At 46.6% G+C, this 27039-nt stretch overlaps 1 long non-coding RNA gene across 1 annotated transcript; it reads left to right on the top strand.

Moving 5' to 3' along the window:
• Positions 1–7290: 7290 nt before the first annotated feature.
• On the top strand, positions 7291–21017 carry LOC131416914 (uncharacterized). Its single transcript, XR_009222653.1, has 3 exons — positions 7291–7827; positions 17442–18928; positions 19276–21017. It is a non-coding gene; the product is annotated as an uncharacterized LOC131416914 (long non-coding RNA).
• The last annotated feature ends 6022 nt before the right edge of the window (positions 21018–27039 follow it).

The following is a 27039-nucleotide window of genomic DNA, read 5'->3' as shown; positions in this document are numbered from 1 at the left end:
CCTGAGTCGGGAAGCCAGGTGGCAGCGTGTGACAGCAGAGAGACGGAGCGAGGAGGAGACCGAGTCGGAGTTGGTAGAATTGGAAGCAGGTCGATGGGGATAAATGGAAAAACGGAGAAAAGTGAGAGGAACAGCTCCCACTGCTTGGCATGCACAGGGGAGGCTGGCCCAGGGTACCCGCCCTCCTGAAATACAGATGGGCCAGGCTGAGGAATCTACAATCAGTCAATGAACGTTAGTGGGAGGCTGCCACATTCCACGCAAGATGGCAGGTACCTACAAAGATCTTTTGGACAAGTCCCTGCTCTCCAGGGACCAGAGGACCTGGGTGCTGAAGGAAGCTGACCTTGAATTGAGGGTATAGAAGTAAAGGAAGCCTGGGTTTCTTTGTTAGCCTACTCTGTAGGAAAACCTAAAGTCCATTTCCTAAGTGTAAATAGCTGGACCCTTTAATCTCTCTGTATTCTCCTAATTGCCTACTCATACATCCTGCTCAGTAACCGTCCATGACTCCCTATTGCCTATTAAGTACACGTTTCTCAGTCTGTGCATTTCAGGCCCCTCACACTACCTCCCCTAGACTCGTCTCTCACTTTGCTTGCCTGGATACTCTTTACAAAACCAGTCAGGCTGGGCAACAAGAGCCTTAAGATCTTGCACATTGTTCTATGCTTTGAATCAGCGGTTCTCGAGCCTGGCTTCACATTAGAATCACTTGAGTAACAACTTTAAAAAATGCCCAGGTTCACCCTAGCTTTGGGAATCACTGCTGAGCTGTAGTCTGCCTCTAAGCCATCTCACCTGAGCAGCCTCAGCTGGCCTTTGGCCTTGGGCAAGTTGACAAATGCAGATTGTTTATAATAGTCCATGGACTGCAAAGTCACAAACCCTTGCTTGGCTAGAAACATGGGGAAACAAACTCTTGACCACGGTGACCGCTAAGTGTCCCTTAAAGCACAGCTGCAAAATTTGATATAGAAAACAGTCACTAAAAGTAACTGACCTAATTCAGTCCTAAAAAGGACTAAAATCCCTGTATCAGGGGAATATGTGACTGTCAGCAGGCTGTCTTCAGGCTTCATATCTGATGACACGGCCCAGCTCAAGGTACCGGAGATGGTCCGGAGCCTTCCTGCAACCCAGAATCCTCCGTGGTGCCTGTGATCCAGCGTGGACTTGAGAAATCTGTCTACACAGCATCCCGTACACTTCAGCTCCAAATGACCCGCCCCAAACTGCTGCAGCACCAGAATTGATCCTGGCTGTCATTTCTTCAATTCTTTCATTTCATTCCTGTAATCCTGTGAGCTGGTGCGGTGATTACTGCCCCCAGTTTACAGATGGAGAAACTGGGCCCAGAGGATATGACTCGTCCGCCATCAACAGCAGAGCAGAACCAGGCTTTGAACTGAGGTCTGGCGGATTGACCATCCGTCGAGTGCTGCTTCCTCGAGTCCAGCTGCCAGAGACAGGAAACTTGTGCATCCTTGTGGCTAATCTCCAAATAGCATATTAAGAAAGAGCTCACTGGTGATACCCAATGCCAGTCTTGTTAGAAATAAGACCAGACTAGCAGTCAGTGGAACTCCTGTCCCTGATCCCTTATCAATCAAGTAATCTCAGACAAGCCCCCGAACACCTTTGGGTCTATCTCCCCATCTGTGATGGGAGATTGCATCTCATAACTGGAATAAGGGTGTCAAAAGGTACAACTTCCAGTTAGAAAATAAATAAGTCACAGGGATGTAATGTACAGAATGGTGACTATAGGCAATAATACTGTATTGCATATTTGAAAGTTGATAAGAGAGTAGATCTTAAAAGCTTTCATCACAAGAAAAATTTTTTTTATAATTATGTATGGTGACAGGTGTTCACTAGACTTATTGTGGTGATCATTTCGCAATACATACAAATATTGAATTATGTTGTACACCTGAAACTAAGATAATATTACATGCCAGTTATGCCTCAATTAAAATAAATAAACAAACAAATAAAGTAGTTGATGAAAAATATCTTAGACGTTGAGCCTTAACTCATTCTGTTAAAAAAACACAACTGGAATATGGAACTTGAGATGGTTCAATGTAGTCAGTGGTTAAATATGTAGGCTTTGGACTCCCTGTATCCAAATCTCAGTTCTGCCACTTTCCAGCTGTGTGCCCTTGGGCAATTTACTTAACCTCTCTGAGCCTCATTTTCCTCATCATTAAAAGAAGATGACAGTAGTATTTATATCATAGAGTTGTTAAGAGGATTAAATAAGTAAACATGTAAGTTGTTTAGAGCAATGCCTGGCACATTAAGTACTCAAATATTAGCCATTATCATTATCTATCTAGTCCATGGGCCTGCTTATTTATTATCTAACACTTCTTTTTGAACTAAGATTTCCAGGGCAATAATAGAAGTGGAAACTTACATCTTTTGGATGCCAAAAATTTTAAAGGAACACACACTCTGGGTTTCTGTTTTCTCACAAGATCTCAAAGGAAAGATGAGTTTCTCCCTTATCTGTCTTCCCACTTGCCTTGCTCCTCCTCTGATCTTCTAGTACTATCTTGAATTTTTATTTGAATCTTTCATTACTTAACTTTTTTTGATCACTAAGTCTTATTTTACTGATTAGACTCTTAGTAACTCAGAGGAGGGATGGTATGTTTGTTTTGAATTTCCATCTATTCCTCTTAAAGCCTAACATTGAGTCTTACAAAAAGTAGGCATTCAGTCCTTCCTGAATTCATTTTGCATAGATAGTTTCGACCTCTGTTCATGTTCCGATTTTCCGTATTGCCGAGTTACTCTATAAACACAGGTGTTAAAACAACCGGTTCAGACTGCATGCTCCCAAGAGCAGGCTCTCATCTCTCTTTCTTAGCTTTCTCTCAATACTGTGCATTTGATAATTATATGCTGGCAATATTTCTCTTCTACCCAAGACAGCCTTACATGCCTTTCCATCAACAGCCTAAGGATGGCAGAGAAATATAAGGGTTTCAGTTTCTTAAAAAGTTAAACATAAATTTGCCATATGACCCAGCAGTTCCCTCCTAGGTATCTACCTAAGAGAAATGAAAACAAATGGCCACACAAAAACTTGTAGTGAATGCTCATAGTAGCACTATTTATAATAGCCAAAAAGTGGAAATAATCCAAATGTCCGTCAACTGATGAGTAGATAGACGAGATGTGGTATACCCATACAATGGAATATATACTCAGCCATGAAAAGGAATGGAGCACTGATACATGCTACAACATGGGCGAACCTCAATCACATTATGCTAAGTGAAAAAAGCCAGACACAAAAGGCCACGTATCCTGTGATTCCATTTATACGAAATGTCTGGAAAAGCAAATCTATAGAGACAGTAAATAGATTAGCAGTTGCCTGGGGCTGGAAATGGGAACAGGGAGTAAGCAAAGGGGCAGGAGTTTCTTTTGGGGATGACAACAATGTTCTAAAATTGGATTGTGGTGATGGTTGCACAACTTGAGAAATCATTGAATTGTACGCTCAAAACAAGTTAATTTTTTGGTATGTAAATTATCCCTCAATAAAGCTGTTAACATAAACCAAAAAATAAACAAGTATATATAAAGGCCTCATTCATTTGACAAGGGTATTTTTTCCCACCCATGCTTGCTGGTTCATTCAACAACAACATGAAGAGCTATTAAGCACATGCTATAAAATGGACAATGTGTGGGGGCCTGGGATAGAGAGAGAAATATGGCAGCAAATACAAACAATTCCTATAGAACAATAAGAAAAAGATGGACGATACAACAGAAAAAAAAGACTTGAACAGGCATTTCACAAAAGAAGATATCCGAATGGCCAATAATACATTAAGAGGTGCTCGACCTCATTAATCATCAAGAAAAGCAAATCAAAATCGTAAGGAAGGAACAATATATACTCACCAGGTGGTAAATACAAAAACAAAAGAGAAAATACCACCATGTATTGGTGAGGATGTGGTCCGCCTGGAGCTCCCATATGCTGCTGGGGGGGCCCGTTGGAAAACATGATATTTAGCAAAGCTGAATATAGCATCCTATATGACTCATCAATTCCCCTCCTAGGTATATACCCAACCAAGATGTGTTCATGTGTTCACCAAAAGACATACAATGTTCATAGCAGAACTATTCACAATAACCCAAAACTGAAAACAGCCCAATGTCCATCAACAGTAGAGTAGATAAATGATGCCCTATTTATACAGTGGAAAACTCTCTACATCGAGAATGAACAAACTTTTGCTACATGTACGTGAATCCCGCACATGTAATGTTGAGCAAAAGAAGCCAAACACTGAAGAGTACATATAGCATAGTTCCATTTATCTGAAATTCCTAGAAGCCAAGAGGGTGGTTATTTGGAGGAAGGGTGGTGAGGCCATAGGTGGGTGTCTGGGTGCTGGTAATAATCTACTTCTTGATGTGGGTGCTAGTTACACAGGGCTGTTCTCCAGGCTGTATGCTTATTTGTGCACTTTTCTGTATAGATGCTATATTTCAATACAGTTTGTTAAAGAAAATGGTATAGTCTCTGACCTCAAAGAATATATAATTTAGATTCTAGAGTGATGCTCTTTGAACTTTTTTGACTGTGTATCTCCATCAGTAAAACCCCCAAATATGTGTATTTCTATTGTTTATAAATTAAATACATGAACCCCTAAACTAATAAGTATATTATAATACACAAAATTAAGATTTTAAAAGGATTATATTAAATTATATATTATATACAAATAGAGGTTCTAATATTGTCTTTCTGTACCATAGTGGATGTTTTGCATGCTCCCTGGGAATCAGTCGTCTTGAGAGTCAGCTTCTTGGGAATCAGTGATCTTGAGAGTCAGCTTCAAGAAGATAGTGGGAAGGAAAAGAAAGTTAGTGTACTGAAAATAAGCATTTTGGAATCATGACTTTTGAGAAAATAAATGCATCCAGTTCTCTTCTTGGAGAAACCTGGCATTGGGCCTACAAGGAAGAGAAAGTATTAAGAGCTCTATCCATCCCCTCCCCAGGTCTCCCATCCAGAATCTGAGACAGAGGTCCAGCCAAAGAGTCTGAAACTTAAGTGTTGTAGAACCAAACTAAAATGGAGTCACTTATGTCAGGGACAAAATGGAGATGGCCAAGGCAGGTGCATTGAGGAAACTGAACCTCACCTTACAGGAATTGACAGCTCTTCTAGGACACCAGCCAATCCCCAAACGCCAAGTCTGTTCACACTGTCTCTGGACTTCCTTGTTCCCTTGACTCAGCTACCCTGGTCCAAATAAGAAAGAAGACCACTAGGCAACCCATCAGCTGAATAAGCCAAATAGCTTCTGTATTTACCCCATAATAATCCCTTAGTTTGTGAGCAACTTGGAACTCATTGCTCTCACAGTTTTTTTTTTTTTTTTTTACCTGAAGAAGATTCACCCTGAGCTAACGTCTGTGCCAATCTTCCTCTACTTTGTATGTGGGTTGCCACCACAGCATGGCTGACGAGTGGTGTAGGTCCATGCCCGGATCCGAACCCCGGGCCACCAAAGAATTTAACCACTATGCCACAGGGCTGGCCCCTGCTCCCATAGTCTTGAGTTTCCTGGCTTGCAGGTTGAAAGCCTTGCAATAAACTCATCTTTCTGCTTTGTTTTATTCAGTGTGCAGAGTTTGGTTTTTGACAGTGTGTATAGGAATCATCCAAGGAGAATGTTAAAAATGATTCCTATTCCTGGGCCTCAGCCCCAGAGGTCTGATTTAGTGGGTCAGGGATGGTACCCAGGAATCTGTGTTTTTAACAAAAGCCCCAGATTATGCTGCTGGAGTCCTTACGCCATACTTTAAGAAACACCATTCTAGAGCAGACCATCCTGCACATCAAGGCTGTCATACATTTTCAGGCATTATTTGTACCATCAGAGAACATCATAATTTATAAGTAAGAAGAGTTTACATTTGCATCCTACTTGGCCAGGCACATCACCATTTAAAAACATGGTGAGGGAAGCGGAAGGAGGGCCAGAGGCAGGCAGAAAGGGGGAGGCAGAGCACATAATAGGTAAATGAGGAGAAGAAACAACTGTGGGGAAAAGGAGAGACAGAGAATATAGAATAAGAAAAACGGAATGGGATAGAAGAGAGAGGGGAAGAGGATGAAAGGGCAGAGAGGGAGGAAGGAAGAGAAAAGCTAGCCCGTCTGTCTTCCAGTCGAGCCCCCTCTCCCTCACAGGCTCTGAAGCCAGAGGGACTCCAGCCGGACCCCGCTTCCCCAGGGAAAGCGAGAGGTTCTATTTGCAAAAGAAGCATGAAGGGAAGAAAAGGGGGGAGGAGAGAAGGAAAAAACGGCCTCAGAGAAAGTAAGTTGTGGGACCAAAAATAACATTTAGAAATAGAAGTCCATCTTTGCACTGGCCTTGGTGGGTGAGTGGGGAAAGGAGCTTCCGCCCCATTCCCACTGGTTCCTGGCTGCAGCTGGGAGGTGTGGAAATGAGATTGCACTTTGTGAGTCAACAACAACAAAATATCCTCCAAGGAGCCCAGCAGAGAGATGCAAAGCCATATTAAAGAGGCAGAAAGTCTCCAGGGCTAAGACCCACCTCCAACTTGATGGCCGCTATTAACATATCTAAAGCACAGAAAAATCCACCCTACTTCTCTTGCCCCAAAGACAAACAGACCCTAATTTCTTTCCCCAGCAGTGTGTCTGCAGCTGGGGTTTTCATTTGGAAGTGGTGCCCCTCTTATCAAGGTGTGAAAATAGTTCTCGAGCGTTCATTCATAGCAGCTTAGGTTAACACAGATCCCTGGGGACCCTTGAGCTTTGAGAAAACGCACATGGATGACCCGGCTGCTGGCTGGCTGGCTTCCCCTGGGAGGAGGGGCTGACCAAGAACGCCTGTCAGGGATAGCAGGGCTCTTTCTCAGAACAAAACCCCACCACAGTCTCCGTTCTTTTGAAGACTAAAAATAAATTTGGAATTAATCACAACAGAAAAGGAACAGTCTCTTCAATGACTATAATTAGCCCTCCGTTTATTAATGAAGACTCAAATTATTAGGCTCTTCCAAGTTCCAACTTTTTCCCGTACTAATTGCACGTCTGGGAGAAGTGGCTTCACCTCCATACACCTCCGTCTCCTCGTCTGCAGAACAGGGGCGGTGAGGCCTGTTTCATGAGACTGTGGACAGCCTTGCAGGAGGCCGTCTGGGCGATGTTGTTGGTTCAGGGTCCAGCTCTATCCAGTGTGCACGAGGCTGGTTTCAGACCAGAATAGAATTCACTCTGGGGATGTGAGAAGCCAGAGAGTGGTCTGTGGAAACTTCCAGGCCTGGTATCATAAGAAGACGGAAGTCATGCTTATTTACTCTCCAGACTAATAAAAATCCTTCCAGAGCCTTCCGGAAAAATCTCGGTGAGGAAATGGAATACATGCACGTTTACATTCCTCTTAACGTCCCCAGCAGGATCTCCTTGTCAGGCAAACTAGGCTTTCCCAAGACTTTCCCTCAATCGCCTTGGGGCAGAGCCTGAGAAGCCTGACTCCTCCCTGTGGGCCTGAGGGGCAGCCTGGAGGGCGGGTCAAACATGATTCTTGAGAACCTTGCAGCAAACTGCCCTTCAAAGCTGCCCGTGCCAGCCAACACCAGGAGTGACCTCCAGGAAACGAAAGGGCACGTGACAGGGGTCCTCTCTGAGTGTTCAAAGCTGATGATAACGGAACAGCAAAGCTCTGCTTTCCCGGAGGTCACTATCCAGATACTTCAGGAATCCAGAATTCAGCGAGAACTAAGCAAAAGGAATTTTGAACAAGCAAGGTAAGAAATATGTTCAATGTTGTTAATTGTTGAAGTAGGGCTACTTCAACATTGGGGGTTCATTATTCCATTCTCTCCACTTTTGTTTTGTTTTGGTTTATTTGATGTCATACTAGTTTATAACATTGTGAGATTCCAGTTGTACACTATTATTTGTCAGTCACCACATAAATGCACCCCTTCACCCCTTGTTCCCACCCCTCAACCCCCTTCCCTCTGGTAACCACCAAACTGTTCTCTCTGTCCGTGTGTTGGTTCATTGTCCACATACGAGTGAAATCATGCGATGTTTGTCTTTCTCTTTCTGGCTTATTTCACTTAACATAATACCCTCCAGGTCCATTCATGTTGTTGCAGATGGGACGATTTTTGTCTTTTTTTATGGCTGAGTAGTATTCCATTGTATATACATACCACATCTTCTTTATCCAATCATCAGTTGAGGGACACTTGGGTTGCTTCCACGTCTTGGCTATAGTGAATAATGCTGCAATGAACATAGGAGTGCATAAGCCTCTTTGGATTGTTGATTTCAAGTTCTTTGACTCAGCTCTCTCTTATGATCCCAGAAGTGGGATAGCTGAATCATAAGGTATTTCTATTTCTAATTTTTTGAGGAATCTCTGTACTGTTTTCCACAGAGGCTGCACCAGTTTGCCTTCCCACCAGCTGTGTATGAGGGTTCCCTTTTCTCCACATCCTCTCCAACATTTGTTATTTTTTGTCTTGGTGATTATAGCCATTCTCACGGGTGTAAGGTGATATCTTAGTGTGCTTTTGATTTGCATTTCCTGATGATTAGTGATGTTGAACATCTTTTCATGTGCCTATTGGCCATCTGTATGTCTTCCTTGGAAAAATGTCTGTTCAGGGGCTGGCTGGGGAACGTGGCAGTTGAGCGCACGCACTCTGCTGCGGCAGCCCGGGGTTCAGATCCGGGGCGTGCACTGACGCACCGCTTGTCAAGCCGTGCTGTGGCGGTGTCCCATATAAAGTGGAGGAAGATGGGCACTGATGTTATCCCAGGGCCAATCCTCCTCAGCAAAAAGAGGAGGATTGGCAACAGATGTTACCTCAGGGCTGATCTTCTTCACACACACACACACACACACACACACAAATACAAAAACAAAAATATCTGTTCATATCCTCTGCCTATTTTTTGATTGTTAGTTGTTTTTTTTGTTGTTCAGTTCTGTGAGTTTGTAATATATTATGGAGATTAACCCCTTGTCGGATATACGATTTGCAAATATTTTCTCCCAGCTGGTGGGTTGTCTTTTCATTTATTCTCTCATTTTTTATAGGTTTGAAATTTTCCCTAATGAAAAATGAGGTGTATGTACCTGAGCCTGCTCCGTCTACCTAACTCTTATGAAAGTCCTTCAGAATCTCAGTTAGGGCCTATTCACTCACAGTTTTCAAACAATTCTAACAAACAAAATTTTTTTTATCTAGTCTTCAGTCCATAGTATATAAAACAAGATATCTTGACAGCAGGAGGAAGTGCCAGCTGACGGTTTGACAATGGGGGGCTAGAGATCAGGACGAAGCGCTAAAAAAAGACTCAAAAGGGGCCGGCCCAGTGGCATAGTGGTTAAGTTCGCATGCTCCTCCGCTTGGGCGGCCTGGGGTTTGCAGGTTTGGATCCCAGGTGCGGACCTACGCACTGCTTATCAAGCCATACTGTGGGGGCGTTCCACATACAAAATAGAGGAAGGTGGGCACGGATGTTAGCTCAGGGCTGATCTTCCTCAGCAAAAAGAGGAGGATTGGCAACCTATGTTAGCTCAGGGCCAATCTTTCTCACCAAAATAAAAAAAAAGAGTCAAAAAAATAAAAAGTATCTTAAGCCAGAGCCAATTGTCTTCTAGTAAGTTGGTGTTAGATTGAACCAAATAAAAATAACTATGCCAGATCATTTTTTGGTCTATAAAAACAACAATTTTAACCTCATAGCTTCAGTGCAACATCCCCCATGCAGACCTACCCCCAAGAGGAAAAGCGAGGCCCACGGAAATCTCCAATCCACCCTGCTCGTCCCACCTCCCTTATTGACCATGCACTCTACGAAGCTTTGCCTTATGTCACGCTGGATTAGTGATATGAAAAAACAGCAGCTCACCAGAATCATGGGGAGCTTGTGACAAAGCCAGATAGTTGGGACCAACTCAGGAGATTTTAGGTGAGGAGAGCCGGGGTGTGTACATTTAAGTTCCCCAGGGGGTTCTCGCGCACAAACCTGCCTGAGACCCTTGGTGTAGGGCAGTGCTTCCCACTCTTTGCTACGCATTAGAATCACCTGGAGAGTTAAAATATCCTGATGGCCAGGTTGTCCTCCATATCCACTAAATCAGAATGTCTGGGAGTGGGAGCGCCAGGCATCAGCGTTTTTTAAAGATCTCCAAGTGAGGCCAGTGTGCAGCCAAGTTTGGGAACCACTGACACAGTGGACGATGGAGTTTGCTAATCTTCACGTCCAGAGGCAGGGGTCACCTGCAGCCCAGAACTGACCACCTCCTCATCAGGGAGCAAAAGTTGTGCAGGGAGGGCAAAGATCTGCCCACGTGGGTGGCTCTGGTTAGGCCCTGGGTCATGCTTACCCTGTTTTCTAGTGCTGGACTCGCTGGCTCTGCCCACCTGGCTGTCTGCCTCTCGAGATGGGACACCTGCTAAGCCTCGCTCCTCAGCCCCTTCTGTTTCCTGGGCAGCCTCGCTTTCCGATGCCCACTCCGTGAGGGACACACACTTGGGAGCTGCTTCCCCTGCCTGGGAGTGCAGCCCAGGACCCACCAGGGAGCGTGTTGCCATGACGATCGTGGCATACTGCTCCCCAGCCCCCTTCTGCCTCTGCAAAAGACCTGTGAAAAATCAGAATTCACAGGGCTTTTCAGGCTGCCTGGACTTCCCCACAGAAGAGGATGTGGGAGCTTTTCCCCTCTGTGCTTTGGGAAGGTGGGGCAAAGGAGGGAACAACAGCCTCAAAGCAAAAAATTTTCCCAGTCTGTTGAGATACATAAAGAAATCTACTTTCTTACAGCAAGCTTGATCAACTGTAATTGCTGTCATGATGTTTGTCAGGAGGAAAATTGTTGTGGACGTATGAAGGAGAAAGCCATTTCTTCAGGTGGAGGAGGCAGGGAGGGACAGGGAGATAGATAGGAGAGGAAGCATGGGGGCAGCAAAAGGGCGATTCTTAGAGAGAAAACTGCAATTGAAGAAAGAGGGTGAGATTGAAGGGCTGCGTGGAGCAGGGCGTGGGCGGCCTGATAAGGAAATCAGGGAATTTAGCCAAGAGGAAGAAATGGATCCGGGAAGAAAAGACTGATGAAGAAAAGTGCACTAATTACCTATTGTTGTGGAACAAATTATTGCAAAATTTAGTGGCTTAAAACAACAATAAACATTATCTCACATAGTTTGTGTGTCAGGAATTCGGGAACAGCTGAGCTGGTTGCTTCCAGAGTGGGGTCTCTCATGGGGCCGCAGTCAAGATGTCGGCAGGGGCTGCATCATCCGAAGGCTTGACTGGGGCGGGAGGACCTGCTTCCAAGATGGCGCACTCATGTGGCTGGTGAGCTAGCGGTGGCTGTTGGCAGGATCCCTCCGATCCTCGACACGTGGAGCTCTCCTTAGGGCTGCTTGAGTGCCCTCATGATGTGGCAGCTGGCTTCCCCCAGAGGGAGGGATCCAAGAGCCAGTGAAACAGAGCTGTGGTATCTTTTATGACCCAGCTTCAGAAGTTACTCATCTTATTTCTGTGATATCTTATTGGTTACTCAGTCAGCCCTATACAGGGCTGGAGAGACTATACAAGGGCATGAATACCAGGAGGTGAAGATCATCGGAGGCCATCTTGGAGGCTGGCTACAAGGAGAAAATCCTTTCTGAGTCATGGACTGCAACTATGGTTGTGCAGGTTAATCCCTGCACAAGGAAACCCAGCAGATGGAGCAAGTGAGGACTGCACTCCAGGCTGAACTCTGACAGTCTGGCCATGCCCCAGCTAAAGCAGGCAGGTACAACTTTTTGTAATATACCTCTCTAGAAGAATAAAATACCTAGATGCACTGCTCCTACAAAGGTGCAGCTTGTGCCTCAGCCTCAATTTTTCAGGATAATTTTAAATGTAAACAACAGAAAATCCAACTAAAAAGAAAAAAGAATAATGTATTGATTCATATAAATGAAGGGTGCAGGCATAGGAAGCTTCAGGCATGGCTGGATCCTGGGTCTCAAACAATGCTGTGACCTCTCTCTATATCTGCTTTATTGTGATTTGATGTAACTCTGTGTCTGCTTTATTCTCATAAAGCTCTCTCATTACCAGGGTACCCAGCAGCTCCAGTCTGACTGACTCTCAGGTTCAGCCTAGGTATGGAGATTCTTTCTTCCAGCATTTGAAATAAAAGTTCTGAACCTGCCTCTCTTCAACCCCTCCCTTGAACATTCAGGAGGTGGGACACGCTGACTGGCTTAATCTGCCATATATGGCCACTCCTAGAAACTAAGGGGGCTGGCTCAGCTCCACCCGATAATTTCAAAGAAGTTTTCCCAAAGGGAGGTCCTGGACACTGGTGCCAGTAAAAGGAAGAACCATGCTAGGATGATAAAAATCACAGCAGTGTACCACACCCCGGATCAGCATTTGACTGACCCTGGAGGGAGACAGTTTCTCCCAGAGCCTGGAGGTGATTCTGGCAGTTAGAAGATGGGCCAGATCAGTCTCGAGGTACAAAGGTAAAGGAGGGCACAGGTGACCACTGACTTAGGTGTGAGGTCAGATGCCTTGGTTTCCCCCAGGCTTGGCTGGTGGAGCCTCAGATCATAGGCTTGTGATCCAAGATATAGACCTTTTAGAATTAAAAAGTAGAATTGTGTTTTCACATTATTTTTCTCGGCAGTAGAAGCAATTCATGTTTCAGATTTTCCATCAAATATGTTTACAGCACTTCTTACATGTGGCGATGCGTCGTGGTGAAACAACGTTAAAGAAATGGGAAAATATAAGCCCAAATCCAGGACTGGCTCCTTTTAGAATGTACCTGTCGGTACCCACTGCTTGTCAATATCTGCAGGACAGCCTGACTCTCCCCGGCTGTGCCCATTTGGCAGTTCCAACTTCTGAGATGAATGTTTGCTGCTCTGCCCGTTCCTCAGCGTGAGTCATGGGAAACTTGTCAATAATTGGCATTTTCTTTTTTTTTTTAAATTTTATTTATTTATTTTTCCCCCAAAGCCCCAGTAGATAGTTGTATGTCATAGCTGCACATCCTTCTAGTTGCTGCATGTGGGACGCGGCCTCAGCACGGCCGGAGAAGCGGTGCGTCGGTATGCGCCCGGGATCCAAACCCGGGCCACCAGTAGTGGAGCGCACGCACTTAACCGCTAAGCCATGGGGCCGGCCCAATAATTGGCATTTTCTTCTCCAGCTGGAGGCCTTATCAATTCGACCACCTCACCATGAAAAATCCTTGCACCTTCCTTTGCAAAGCCGTTCCTGCTTTCCCTCCGTATCCCTCTGTCCTGAGGCAGACAAGAGAGAGGGAAACAGGAGACCTGCTCTTCTGGTTCAGGCTGGGAAAACAAGACTCTGGTCAGCTAGATTCTGCCACCAGATCCAGCGCCCTGCTCGCACACTCTGTGGCTCCCTCCTTCCCCTTTAGGGTCCTTATCTATATGTCAGGAACGCTACCAAGATGATTTAAAATTCTGCTCAATTCTGCATTTTAAAGTCTGAATCTGTGAAAATTTGCAGGAGAAATGGCTTCTATTTTTAAAGAAGCTGATTCTTTCTTTTTTCCGATCATTTTCAAGTGAAATTTGAACTTAACAGAGGCGTTTTGAAAACCCAGATGTGCCATGGCATCTTCCCAAGCTGTGCGGAGTTGGGTCAGTGTTTCACAAAGTGAGGGTCACTTCCACGGGTGGTCTGGTGGTTCATTAGATAATCGGAGGGGACACAGGGATGAGCATTTAAAATGTTAAGCAGAATATTTTTATGGGCATCGAACTTGTGATTTCATGAATATTATTGCTAGCACAAAGTGAAAGTCAATAGCTATGTTAGCTCGGAATACGTTTGAGGAAAAATATTAGTAAGCAATTACACTATTGGTGTGCAGGCTTGGCAAAAGTCGTGAAGGTGACTCTAGTCGTTTCCTGTGGCTGCTGTAACAAATTAATACAAACTCCATGATTTACAGCAACACACATTTATTCTTTCACCGTTGTCGAGGCCAGAAGCCTGAAATCAGTCTCACTGGGCTGAAATCAGAGTGTTGGCCGGGCCATGCTCCCTCCAAAGGCTGTAGAGGAGAATCTGTTCTTGCCTCTTCCAGCTTCTCCGCTCGCTGTCAATACTCTTTGGCTTGTGGCTGCATCACTCCAATCGCTGCATCTCTGCTCACACTGCTTCCTCCTCCCTCTCTGTGTGTAGTAAAATCTCCCTCTGCCTCCCTTTGATAAGGGAGTGATGACCTGTCATGGCATTTAGGGCCCATCCCGATAATCCAGATAATCTCCTCATCTCAAGATTAAGTTAATTACACCTGCAGTCTTTTTTTTTTGCCAAACAAGGAAACATATTCACCAGCACCATGCATTCTGATGTGGATATCTTTTGTTGGGGCCTGTCATTCAGCCTATCACAGTCGCACAGAGAGTTTGGAAAGCACAGAGCAGGTTAAGAAACAAGATTCATCCTGGCAGAATTCATACACCGGAGGGTACCACCCGCTGTTGTGGAATGGATTTTGCCTTCTGCTCCCACCTCGCTCTCACTGAAGACAGGGGAGGAGTAGGGTGTACAGGGGGAAGGACAACTGTCTCCAGGCTCCTGTTGCCTTGGGAGAAGAAATGCTTGTGGGAGTGGCCCCGGACCCATTCATTCCCTATAAGCTGAGACTCCTGGATATGGTTTGATTCACCATAAGTGCGTAAGTTTGACAGACAGCCACCTTAGAAAACACGAATTTTAAATTGCCCAGGTTCACATGAGTGTTGTTTCACTCTATTCAGATCACTACCTTGGGGCCCCATCTCAGATTTGCACTGTATTTATTTAAATTGCTTTTGAAATGTTAATCACTGAATGTTAATAAACTAAGTAATTATTCTTGATTTTCTTATGGGTCCCATTTATTAAAGGGAACTAATATTATTCATGATTTCACGAGGAAGCATGAGATCTAGAAGTAGGCTAATGTGCTTTTCTCACAAAATTAACAAGACATTTTCTTATTGCATAATCAGTAAATTAGAAACGGGATTATCAAGTTTCAGGGAAACGTGCTGTAACAATTTCTCACTCAATCTGATTAGTGCATTCACAGCAAGGGCTTTCTCTTGGGAGCCTTTCTGGAAGGAGGGTTTATCAACCGAACTCCTGTAATTCAGCAAGTTGAGTAAAAGTGTGCAAATGAGGTGAGTGAGAGAGAGGGACTACATCTCCGCCAGCTTTGATCAGACCAAGCCCGCTCCCCACCGCCGTGCCCACCGCCCACCTCTGCACATCTGCACTGGCCTGGAATTGCTCTGACTCCAGTGGCACCAGCAAGTGATATCTCCTTTGGCCAAGCAGACAAGAGCAGACCAAAGGAGCCAGAAGGCTCTGGGGGAGAGGCGTGACAGCCTGCAGCTGGCGAGAAGAGGAAGCCAGGGGAGCGTCTAGCTATTTCCCAGAGCAAAGCCCTGAGAACCTTGGAGAGAAGCTTGTTCAAAGCGCTCCCAAAGGTGTGGCCTGACAACCTTTCTTTGACGCTGCTCTTCTTGGGGCTCGCCAGGGTGGGTGGGGGATGCTAGCTCGGATCCACAGCAACGCACTCCCGTCATTTTCTTGCTCTGCTCCTGCTTCCTGCCGATCCTGATTCAAATCCCAGTGTAGGGTCTTTTCCCTAAATGGGGTCCTTTTAAGTAAAAGATGCGTTATCAGAGGAGATAGGAGGGCTTCATTCCTGGGTGGTGGTCTTTAGCCAAACACAGAGCAGACCTCCTCAAGGAAAGAGGATGCAGTCACACAGAGGTGGAGGTCGTAGGTGACAGAGAGACAAAGTTCTGATCGGAGCTGGTCAGAGACACGAGGGGAGGAGCTTGCTGGTTTTATTCACAGGAACTTTCACTGGTGACCAGTTAGAAGCAATAAAGAAAGGTCTCAAAAAACAAAATTGAAAAAAAAGAAGCTTAAAAGAACATGATAGGGCCACCCGGTGGCGTAGTGGTTAAGTTCGCACACTCTGCTTTGGCGGCCCAGGGTTCACCAGTTCGGATCCTGGGTGGGGACGTTCGCACGGCTCACCAAGCCATGCTGAGGCTGCGTCCCACATAGAGCAACTAGAAGGATGTAAAACTGTGACATACAGGCCGGCCCCGTGGCTTAGCGGTTAAGTGCGCACACTCCGCTGCTGGCGGCCCGGGTTCGGATCCAGGGCGCGCACCGACGCACCGCTTCTCCAGCCATGCTGAGGCCACGTCCCACATACAGCAACTAGAAGGATGTACACCTATGACATACAACTATCTACTGGGGCTTTGGGGGAAAAAATAAATAAATAAAATTTAAAAAAAATAAAAAAATAAAACTGTGACATACAACTATCTACTGGGGCTTTGGGGAGAAAAAAAAAAGGAAAAAATGAGGAAGATTGGCAACAGATATTAGCTCAGGGCCAATCTTCCTCAAAAAAAGAAAAAAAGAAAAACATGATATACATGTGCTTATGATAAACGGGGATTAATCTTACTATAAATTCTGCATGAAGTAGATAGAATTTCCCTCAAATTTTTGATAAATTTTCCCTGAATTGACCATCATGTTTATAACAAGCAAAAATTAAATGAGATAAATTTATTTTTGGTCTTACACTATTAAAAAAAGAAAAAAGGGAAGCTGTCAAGGCCAGTGGGGTGATGGACTCAGTGACTTTAAATGACCCTCCAGTCCCACGAGTCTAGTTCTATATTTTTTGAGGAAGATTGGCCCTGAGCTAACAACTGTTGCCAATCTTCTTCTTTTTTTTTTTCTCCCCAAAGCCCCAGTACATAGTTGTATGTCTTGGTTGTAGGTCCTTCTAGTTCTTCTATGTGGGACGCTGCCTCAGCATGGCTTGATGAGCTGTGAGTAGGTCCACGCCCGGGCTCTGAACCAGTGAACCCCAGGCCACCAAAGCAGAGTGAGTGAATTTAACCACCACGCCACCGGGCCAGCCCTGAGTCTGATTCTTTAACGACTCACTTATGCATTCCTGTGGGCAGAGCCATGGGGTGGACAGAATGTGGGCTCTGGCATTAGAAGCTCTAGCTTTGAATCAAATCCCACCACTCATACCTGTGCGTCCTTGGGTTTGTCACTTCTCCGGGTCTCTTGTCCTCGTCTACAAAAATGGAGGTGCCATCTCTCTTGTGAGGTTGTTGGTAATTACGAGACACTGGACACTGGGCCAGGTTCCAAGTCCAGCTATTTTCAACAAGCTGCGTGTCCCCTGATGTTGGTTCATGGACCACATATTTGATCCCCTTAGTTTGTGCACCCAAGCTTCTGGTTGTAATCCCAGCTGGGCCTCGTCATCCCTTCCTCGCAACCCCGGCCTCACCCTGCTCCTGCTTGGCTTTCGCAGGTGGACACTGCCCAGGCGCATCTGGTTTGAGAGGCAGGAATCCAACCAGAGGAGCCAGGAAAATTCCAACACGGGGCGGGCCCAAGAAAAATCCTGAGAAGTCTGAAGAGAGCTGGCCACGTGGACCTGAGAGCCTTGGACCACTTTGCTTGTCATACCAGATGTGCCTTCCCTTGGCACCTCCGGCCTAGGGCCTCTGGCTTTGGCTCCATCAGTGCGTTTCCTCCCTGGGGGTGGAGAGTGACTGACCAGGTGTGATCACAGGGGAGGAAGCCGTGAGCTCCCCCTAGTGGCCATCGCCGAGCACGTGGACAAGGGGCCTCCTGGGGCTGTTGCTGCCCACACCCCGACCCCAACTCCGCTTGTCCTGTCCTCTCTGACCCTGCTTTCCAAACCTGGCCACTGCTCCTTACACAAGGCCAGAGACCATAAATTATAGATCCGTGGCTATAATTTATTTGGCCAGCACAAAGTTACAGAAAAAGTTTATTGTGCACCAGTACTTAAACATCAGATTTGACATAAAAATCCAGATACACGATTTCTCTTGAAAAATCAGAAACTCTGGCAACACTGAGCTTGGGGTCCTGCATGACAACAGTTGGTGAGAACAGTTTACAAAACAAACAAAAATTCCTGTCCTCAAGGAGCTTATGGTCTAGTGGGGGTAGGGAGAAACAGCTGCTCAGGTCAATTACGATGCACATGGAGGAGGTCAGACCACGCAGGGCTGATGGGTCACTTAAAGGATCTCAGTACTCTGTGTAGGAAGCCACTGGAGTGTTTTGAGGAGTCTAGGGGTGTGATCTTATTTACACTTGACTAGGTCGTTCTGGCTGCTAGAATGTTGTAGACTGTACGGGGTCCGGGGCAGAAGCAGGAGGTTCCCCTTAGGACGCTGTTGTGATACCGTAGGCGGGAGGTGAGGGTGCCTTGGACTAGGGTGGTGTCAGTCGAGGAGATTGGAAATGGTTGGTTCCACAGAGAATTTTTTTTTTTTATAATTTTATTTATTTATTTATTTATTCCCCCAAAGCCCCAGTAGATAGTCGTATGTCATAGTTGCACATCCTTCTAGACGCGGCCTCAGCGTGGCTGGAGAAGCGGTGCGTCGGTGCACGCCCGGATCCGAACCCCGGGCCGCCAGCAGCGGAGTGCGCGCACTTAACCGCTAAGCCACGGGGCCGGCCCTCCACAGAGAATTAAACTCCCTCAAGCATGTACAAAGGCGTGCCCCGTTTCTCCTGATTTCTGCTCCTGCCCAGGCAGAGGGTCCCTGGTTGCAGCCGCTTCAGCTGTAGCCCGCGTGTATTCATTATCCACTGGAACTAAGAGTCTCCCTCAACTTCTCCATAGAGGGGTGACCCCCCCAAGTCTTCATAGGTAGCCCACATTTCTGCCGTTCCAGGGGGTGACTCACCAGGACCCAGAAGAATACCAGCTCTATATCACAACATTTAGAAGACCAAGCAAAGCCCGACCCCAGTGTGAGTAACAGAACAATTAACAATCATTCAGTCCTGCTAACGAGCTAGGCTCTCTCGGTCTCCGGGATTTTCTATTCTCTTTCCTTAGAAGACCTCTTCCCTCCACCTGGCTAGCCATTTCTCAGCTTAGACACAGCTCTCTCAAGAGAGCTTCCTTGACACAGCCGCCTTGACTAGGGGAGTGCCTCTCCCAATTGGGGGGTGGCTCCAAATCCATCTTACACGCGACTGGGACTAGGGTACAAACTTTTGGGAGGCATGACTCTAAGAGTTGTGCAAGCATAGGGGTGGCTTGGGGATGCCTCCTTAAATTCTGCATCCTAGGAGCCTCCCTCACCTCACCCTAGTGCCGCCCTGGCCATGGTCCGACATGTGGGAACAGCAAGCAAGCAGGCCTCCGCCTGGCCCCTCATGTCCCTGAATCCCTTGACAGTGTGGTTCTGGGTTAGCACGTGCCGATGGGAGGCCCTGGTGTGAGATTTGGAAGAGAGAAGAGCAGCAGAAACCATCGCTATCTAGTGGCACTGGACTCATCCTGCAGCAACGTTCCTTGTCACCCAGTCACCTTCCAGAGCTCGCCCACTTGGGTACTGCCGGCTGCTGAGAACATTGGTGAGACCGTGCCCTGGGATCCCCACACTTGGTCATTTCCTGGAGCGACCTTCCTGACCTTCCCTCCCCATGCTTCTGTTTCCTCTAATAAACCTTTTGGTCCCCTAAATACCTTGAGTGGCTTCCACTTTCCAGGCTGAGCACTGACTGATGCACTCTCATAATCTCCCACGAGAAAGACGGTAAGATTCTTGCGAGCTACCTCAGCAAGCACCAGCCAGCCGGCCCCGTGCACTCCATTCACCTCCGCCCAGGCCTCCCCCTGCTTTAGTGCTTCCACCCGGCTCATGGCCTGAATGTCCCTCCTCAAGAAGATTCCTCGGGGACGCCTTCTCTGGCCATGACCCTGAAATGTAAACTGCTCACTGCCCTGCTAAATACTCAACTGCTAGCTCCACTGTTTTTCCCTTCATACAATTTATCCCCATGTATTTGTTTGATTATTCAGCAACTGCTGGCCTCTCTCAGTAGACGACAGGGCAGGCAGCCTTGCCCACTGTGGTGTTCTGTGCCTGACAGAGCCTGGAGCTCGGATGTACATGGTGAAGCAATTTGTGAAATGAATGGACGACAGGTACTGGGTAAATCATTTGTTGCATTGAATTGCATCAACAGTCAGCATCCACTGAGCACACAGGGTAACGTCAGCTCAGTGACAGGCTCTGTGGGAGAGGTAAAAAATAAATAATCAACAAATGGATGTGAAGGATTAGGCATTGCGAAGACACGTGTTCCATTATGGCCACCAAAATCTCTCCCGTCCCATCTGTCATCGACTAAGTGCCCCGAGGGACTCAAGGGTGGGTTTGAAAGCGTTTAACTTTAAGAGATGCAATCACCAACCACCCTGAACAAGACCAAGCGCCCCCACAATAGGCACGCCTATGACCTTTGCCTCATTTTTAACGCTAAGATCTCCTCTCCAGGAGGAGCTTAGGCCTTATGACCACAACCTGCAGTGTATGTGGAAACATGTCTTCCAACTGAGCCTGTGCAAGCGAATGCCCACCTCTCCCTTTTGAATATTCATTCCCCAACTGAAATAAAAGTCTCCTGCTTTCCCATGTTCAGGGACAGCCACGACTTTGAAAGTGATTCCGTGTGGCCTCCTATTTGCTGCAAATAAGTTCTACTTTGTGCGTCAACTACTTCTGGTTGAGAGTCTGATTGTAACTCCCCAGGAGGCGAACCACTTTTGGTTCAGTACACGTCTGGTTACAATGCAACCGTGACATTCCTTCTATCAAAAGGTGGCTCTATGTCCCCGTCTCTTGAAATTAGTTGGGCTTTTGTACCTATTTTGACCAACAGAGATGCAGAAAGGTCATAACAAACAATATAGCTGCCACCTCACTCTGGAAAACTCGCTTGTGGAGTTTTCAGCCATGAGCAGTGCAGCTGCCCCCAGGCCACCATGCTGTGGGGAAGGCCGAAGGCGCCACATGGAGAGGCCCTGAGACTCCTTGACAAAAGCTGCTCAACCCCCCGCTGCTCCAGCCAGAGTCTGACTGCAATTGGCTGAGACCAAGGACGGAACCGCCCAGCTGAGACCTTCCTGATTCTCGACCCACAGATACTGTGAGACAGAATAAACTGACTGTTTTTATTTTAAGCCACTGAATATTGGAGTGATTTGTTACACAGCAAGAGATCACTAGAACAGCTCTTGACCTCAAGGAACTTAAAATTGAGTTGGAAAGCCAAGAAGTGAGTGAATTTAACCAAGTCTATTAGATAGTGCCAGCAGTCTCTGGGTGACAAAGGCCCAAACTGTAAGGTCCTATCTATGTATAATAAATTCACCCACCCATGTACCCCATCTTCCCTGTCCTGTCCATTCCTCTCCTCACTCCCTTCCTCTGCTGCTAATCTTAACTGGCCCTCCAAACCCTTGATTCCCATCATCTGTCTGCACCTCACCGCAGGGCTGACACTTTCTCAAACTCTCAACCTGCTAGAGCCCTAAATTAACAGGCTACCTGGTCTCCCTACCTTCACTTAGGATATACTGCAGAGTAGACTCAAGGATGTTTAGAGCACAAATCCCTGGTCCTGGCTCCTGGTTATTGGCAACAGTCATCACATAAATTTTCTAACAAGAGACACATCCGCATAATTAGACCAAAGATGTCGCAAACTCAGACATAGGCGAAGAGGACAGGGCTGGGAGAAGGGTACTATTCATCAAAATCTCAGCATAAATTCAAGTTGAAGGACTGAAAAGAAACAGAACGTGGACACTTCCCAAACCCGGCAGCTGGACCTCTCACTGAAATCCTGAAATCCCTGCAGCTCCACTCAACATCTGGGAGAGAACAAAAAATAATAAAGATTTAAAAAGAACAGACGCTGGGCAATTACTGATTGAAGTGCAGATCGGGAATATAAACTCTCTGAGAGCTTAAAGACAGAAATATACATTGGCACGTGGGTCTTAGGACTGCGAGTTCCATCCAGCTGTCACCACCATTCTTTTTTATTATGGCTAATATTTAGTTAGCAATTGCACTTTCTTCTTTTTTTTCCCCCAAAGCCCCAGTAGATAGTTGTATGTCATAGCTGCACATCCTTCCAGCCGCTGCCTGTGGGACGCGCGGCCCCAGCATGGCCGGAGAAGCGGCACATCGGCCTGCGACCGGGATCCGAACCCAGGCCGCCAGCAGCGGAGCGCGCGCACCCAACCGCTAAGCCACGGGGCCGGCCCCAGCAAATGCACTTTCTAAGCAATGAACATAACTACATTCGGTTGACATGACCTGAATTAGGGTTACCAAATTTTTACTTACTCAACATTGTCGGTGGAGTGAAATGTCTGAAAGGATTCTGGTGTTGAGCAATAGCACCAAAGAACATTAGGAAGAATGTTGTTTTTAGATTTGAGAGACCTGGGCTCAGGTCCTGGCTCTTCCGTTATTAACTGTGTAAAATTGCTATCATTTAACCTTCTAAACTTGTAAAGAAATCTGTAAATAGGGATAAACCTGCCTCACAGAGTTTCGATGAGGATTAAATTAGGTAATACATGTTTGATAAATAAGTGAAAAGCAATAGGATATACTGGAGTATATGAGGAAACCATTTGGGTTAAAACTAATATGGCTTGATCTTGTTTTTCCAAAAGGCCCTGACGTGGCCTGTTGAGCATGCATTGTACATCTGCTTTAAGTATTTACTATGTATATCCCAAAGACAAGAATGATGCCCTTAAAGATAGGGATGTAACTTCCCCCATATTGGCATTTCCTTTAGGATAAGCATCTATCCCTAAATTAAGGATTAATTACTGACCTGCTGTGCTCACCTTGTGACCACTGATCTGCTGACCGTTGATCTGCTGTGCCAACTAAGCATCTGGTGACAGTTGTAAAAGGGACATTTCTGTCATAGGTGAATTATGCTCTTTGTTCCAAGATGGTATATAACCTCTCTGTACACCCAACTTCTTCAGTGCCTTTCCTTACTTGAGGAAGAAAGGCCCCATGCTAGTCCTCAGATCCTGCTCATAATAAACTCACCCCAATTTTGATTTATATATTGGCTATGGATTATTTATGTTGACATCTTCAAAGCCACATTGCTTTCAGCTTCTACACCTGTGAAATGGGAACAATACTCGTGTCACAGTGTTATGTTATGTTATAAGGATTCCGTAGCTTATGATGTTACTTGAGCTACTTTTAAGACACTTAAGATACTTCTGGTTGTAAGTAACAGAAAGCAAGACCTATAGGAGATTCAAAATGAAAGGTATTGAATTTTCCTAGTTAATAAGAAGGCAGGAGGTAGATGGTTCCAGGGTAGGATCAATGATTTCAGTGATCAGTAATATCAATGTACAGTCATTTGCCACATAATGATGTTTCAGTCAATGAAGGACCATATATACGATGGTGGTGCCATAAGATTAGTACCATACAGCCTAGGTGTGTAGCAGGCTGTATCATGTAGGTTTGTGTAAGTACACTCTACGATGGTCACACAATGATGAAATCGCCTGACACATTTCTCAGAAAGTATCCCTGTTATAAAGTGACACATGACTGTATTGAGTCCAGTTCTCTGCAATCCATGTGGCTCTTCCCTCATGGTGGCAATATTACTGCCTCAGCTCCAAGCATCACATCCTCACATCAGGGCACCCAAAGCATGAAAGAAGAGGTATCTTTTCTCACTTCTCTCTTATCAAGGAGGAAACATTTCTCAAACACCTCCCACAGATTTCCCTTTACATCCATCGGCCAGAATTGGCCATGGCCATCTCTTGCTGAGAGGCAGCCTGGGGAGACGAATATCCAGCATTTCCGAAAGCTAACATGGGAAGCTACTTCTAACAGCAAGAAAGAAGGGTGAGAAGAATGACTTTGGGGTCGGAAACACACTGGACCCGCCACTGTAACATATGTGAGTGCCAGTGGAGGTGACACTTACTCAGCACTTCCTGTGTGCCAGGCATCATTCTGGGTGTTTTCCATGCATCGCCTCATTCCATCCTCTCAACAGCCCTATGAGGAGGTACTACTATTATCTTTGTTTTGTAGATGTGGAAACTGAGGCACAGAGAAGTTAATAAATAAACTTGCCTGAGGGTGTCCAACCAGTGTGTTGGGGCCGAGATATTTGATCTGAGAGCAGACTGAGTCTTCACATGAGGACACAGGCAGATGCTCAGCTCACCTCTGAGGTCTTGCTCGTCCTGATTGGCACCTCAAGTTCGAGTTTGACTTGTCACGTGGTTGTCTATCTACCTGTCCATCTATCTCAGTGACCACAAAGTAAGGAGATCTTTTAAATTGTCCAGAACTTACACCTTCAAATTGTAGTGGTCACTGGGGGGTGGGGGCCATGTGGTCAGATTCACCTGGACTATGAGGTCGGCGACCCCGTCTCATCTGGGGACTGATCTGTCCCCATCACTTTACATGGGGCCGAGACATCATCTCCAGAGAGGGGGCGACAAGCTGTGGGACAAGTGGGAGTCAGCCATCCCCAGACGTATCTTGTGAACTGGGGGGGGAGAGCACAGGGAGGAAGGCCCTCAACACAGACCACGGGGCCCTGCGGAGAGAATTTGAGCCCAGCACAAAGGCCTGAGGTTCTGGGTGTGGCAGAGGACCCGACTCTGCAGGAGCCCAGGCCAGGGAGCAAAACAGTGAGGAGGGGCGCTCTTTCCCAAACTGACCTGGCGAGAAAGCAGCCCCAGCATTCCAGGACAGAGCGGGGCCCACGGGGGGGCGCCTGGAGCAGGCGGGGCACCCAGTGCTGATGGGTCTCCTGGACCTGAGCAGGGACGCCCCGGGCGTACCACCAGCTGTCCACAAAGGCCTGCCTTTGACCTGTTGTCGTGTGCCAGGCTCAGGGCCGGCTCTGTGCGTGCGCTCGACAGATTTACCCACAAGTAAAAAGGAAATTAAAAGTAGTGCTCTAAGTTCCACGGTGGGGGAAGTGCAGGGAGCCAAGGGTGCCCCCAGGAGGGGCAAGCCCCTAACTGGGCTTCTGGAAGCCTTATCAGCTTGTTCCTAATCTCTTGTGGTGCTCCCTAATGCTTTTGTGTCTCATTCTTCCCTGCAGCACTCCAGACCGCACTGGGCGGCCAGATCGTCATCCTAAAACAGCCTCTTCTTAACTTCTTTATCATCATCACCTCCCTCCACCAACTCTGTGAAATTTCAATACCACAGACATACTGTATATCTGTTTATGTATTGTACATATATCCGTGCTTTATACATAAAAAGAATAAGATTCTTTCCCCTCCCAAGAACCAATTTTTGCTCCCATGTGGGCAAAATCGCCCCCGGTTGAAAATGTACTTCCTGAAAGAATAAGCCCGTTTTCCACTGGTTGGCAATATAATCACCCTTGGCCCTGCTCTGATGTGTCTTTGTGTAAAGCCATTCAATCTTTTCTGGGGGGTGTTTAGCACAGCCCTTTTATCTGGCGCTGGAAGGTTAAGGCACAGGTGGAGGGTACACCTAAGGAAGACCGCAAGTCAGTGGGTTTATCAGTTGTCTGTTGCTCCGTGACAGTTACTCTGAAACTTACTGTCTTAAGACACACGCTGTCTTGCAGTTTCTGCAGGTCAGGAATCTCGGTGGGGTTTACCGGGTCCTCCGGCTCAGCGTATCCCACGAGCTTCAACCAAGATGTCGGCCAGGGCAGAAGTCACCCAGGCTCAAGTGGGGAAGAATCCACTTCCAAGCTCATTCACTGATCCTTGGCAGGATTCAGTTCTTTGTAGGCTGTTGGGGTAAGGACTTCAGTTCCTCAATGGCTGCTGTCTGGAGGTCCCCTCAGTTCCCTGTCATATGGTCCTTTCCATAGGGCAGCTTGTAACATGGGGGCTTGCTTCATCATTGTGAGAGAGGGAGAGAGGGAAGAAGGGAGAGCGATGGGGAGGGGAAGGGAGAGAGTATGAGAGAGGGCAAGAGGGAGAGAGTGTGTGAGAAAGACAGAAGTCCCAGTGTCTTGTAACCCAATTTCAGGAGCGACGTCCTGTCACTTTTGCGGTGTCCTATTCCTTAGGAGTCGCTGGGTGGGTACTAGGAGGCAGGATCTTTGGGAGCCATTTCAGAAGCTGCCTACTGCAGTGGGCAAGCTGAAGTCAGGGAACATACAGGCCACAAAAGTCAGGCCATGGGTGGTCCAGGTAGGGTGGATGGTCAACAATCAGGCAAGCAGCTGGGGACCCGTCATTAAGGCAAAGCCGTGGGCCAGGACCAGGAGGGTGGCGTGGAATCAGGCATTGGCAGGAGTCAGAATTCCAAGCTAGGTGTTGGGTCAAGTCAGGAAGGATGCCCCAGACCCTGGGAGCCTCCCTGGCCAAGTAGCCCAGGCAGCGGTAATGAGTCAGGGCAATAGGAAAAATTTTAAAACAGTAATGGCTCTCTCAGCCAGGAAGCCTCCTACACCATCTCCCTCATAAAGATTGACCCCAGACCCTGGTGGCTCCAGGGCCTGAAGGTGGGAGCTCTGATCCTCTTTAGGAAGGATGGGAATTGCGCAGCCTAGTGGCAGAGCTCAGAGCAGATGGGGAAGCAGAACAGGGAAGGTTCTGGAACCAGGCAGGTGGGCTTACCATCCCAGACCAGCCATTTGCTAGTTGTGGGACCCTGGGTGAGTCAATTGACTTCAAACTTGAGTTTTCTCTTCTCTATGATAATGCTTAACTCATAGTGAGGCTGAGAAGATGAAATGAGATACTAAAAGCCTTCAGCACAGTGTCTGCTGCAGACCAAGCACTTAATGAATGTTTATTATTGTTATTATTATACAGAAGTAATGCACTTAGAAAGGAAAATGAGTCCATTCCTTAAAATCAAAACAACAACAGCAAAAAGAGCCTAAACCTCTCTGGTTGAGAAGACACCAGTTCAAGATCTAACTCAGTTTCACATTTGCTAATAAAGGGTGGTAGGCAGGGTGGGAGCCACAGCCGTTGAATGGGTATGACGTCAGGCCTTGCACTGGGTGCCTTAGAAAGCTACCTTCGTGCCATCCTT

Source organism: Diceros bicornis, chromosome 18, assembly GCF_020826845.1.
Source record: "Diceros bicornis minor isolate mBicDic1 chromosome 18, mDicBic1.mat.cur, whole genome shotgun sequence".
Lineage (NCBI taxonomy): Eukaryota > Metazoa > Chordata > Mammalia > Perissodactyla > Rhinocerotidae > Diceros > Diceros bicornis.
Note: the sequence above shows the minus strand (reverse complement) of the source record. Positions and strands in the feature narration are given on the sequence as shown.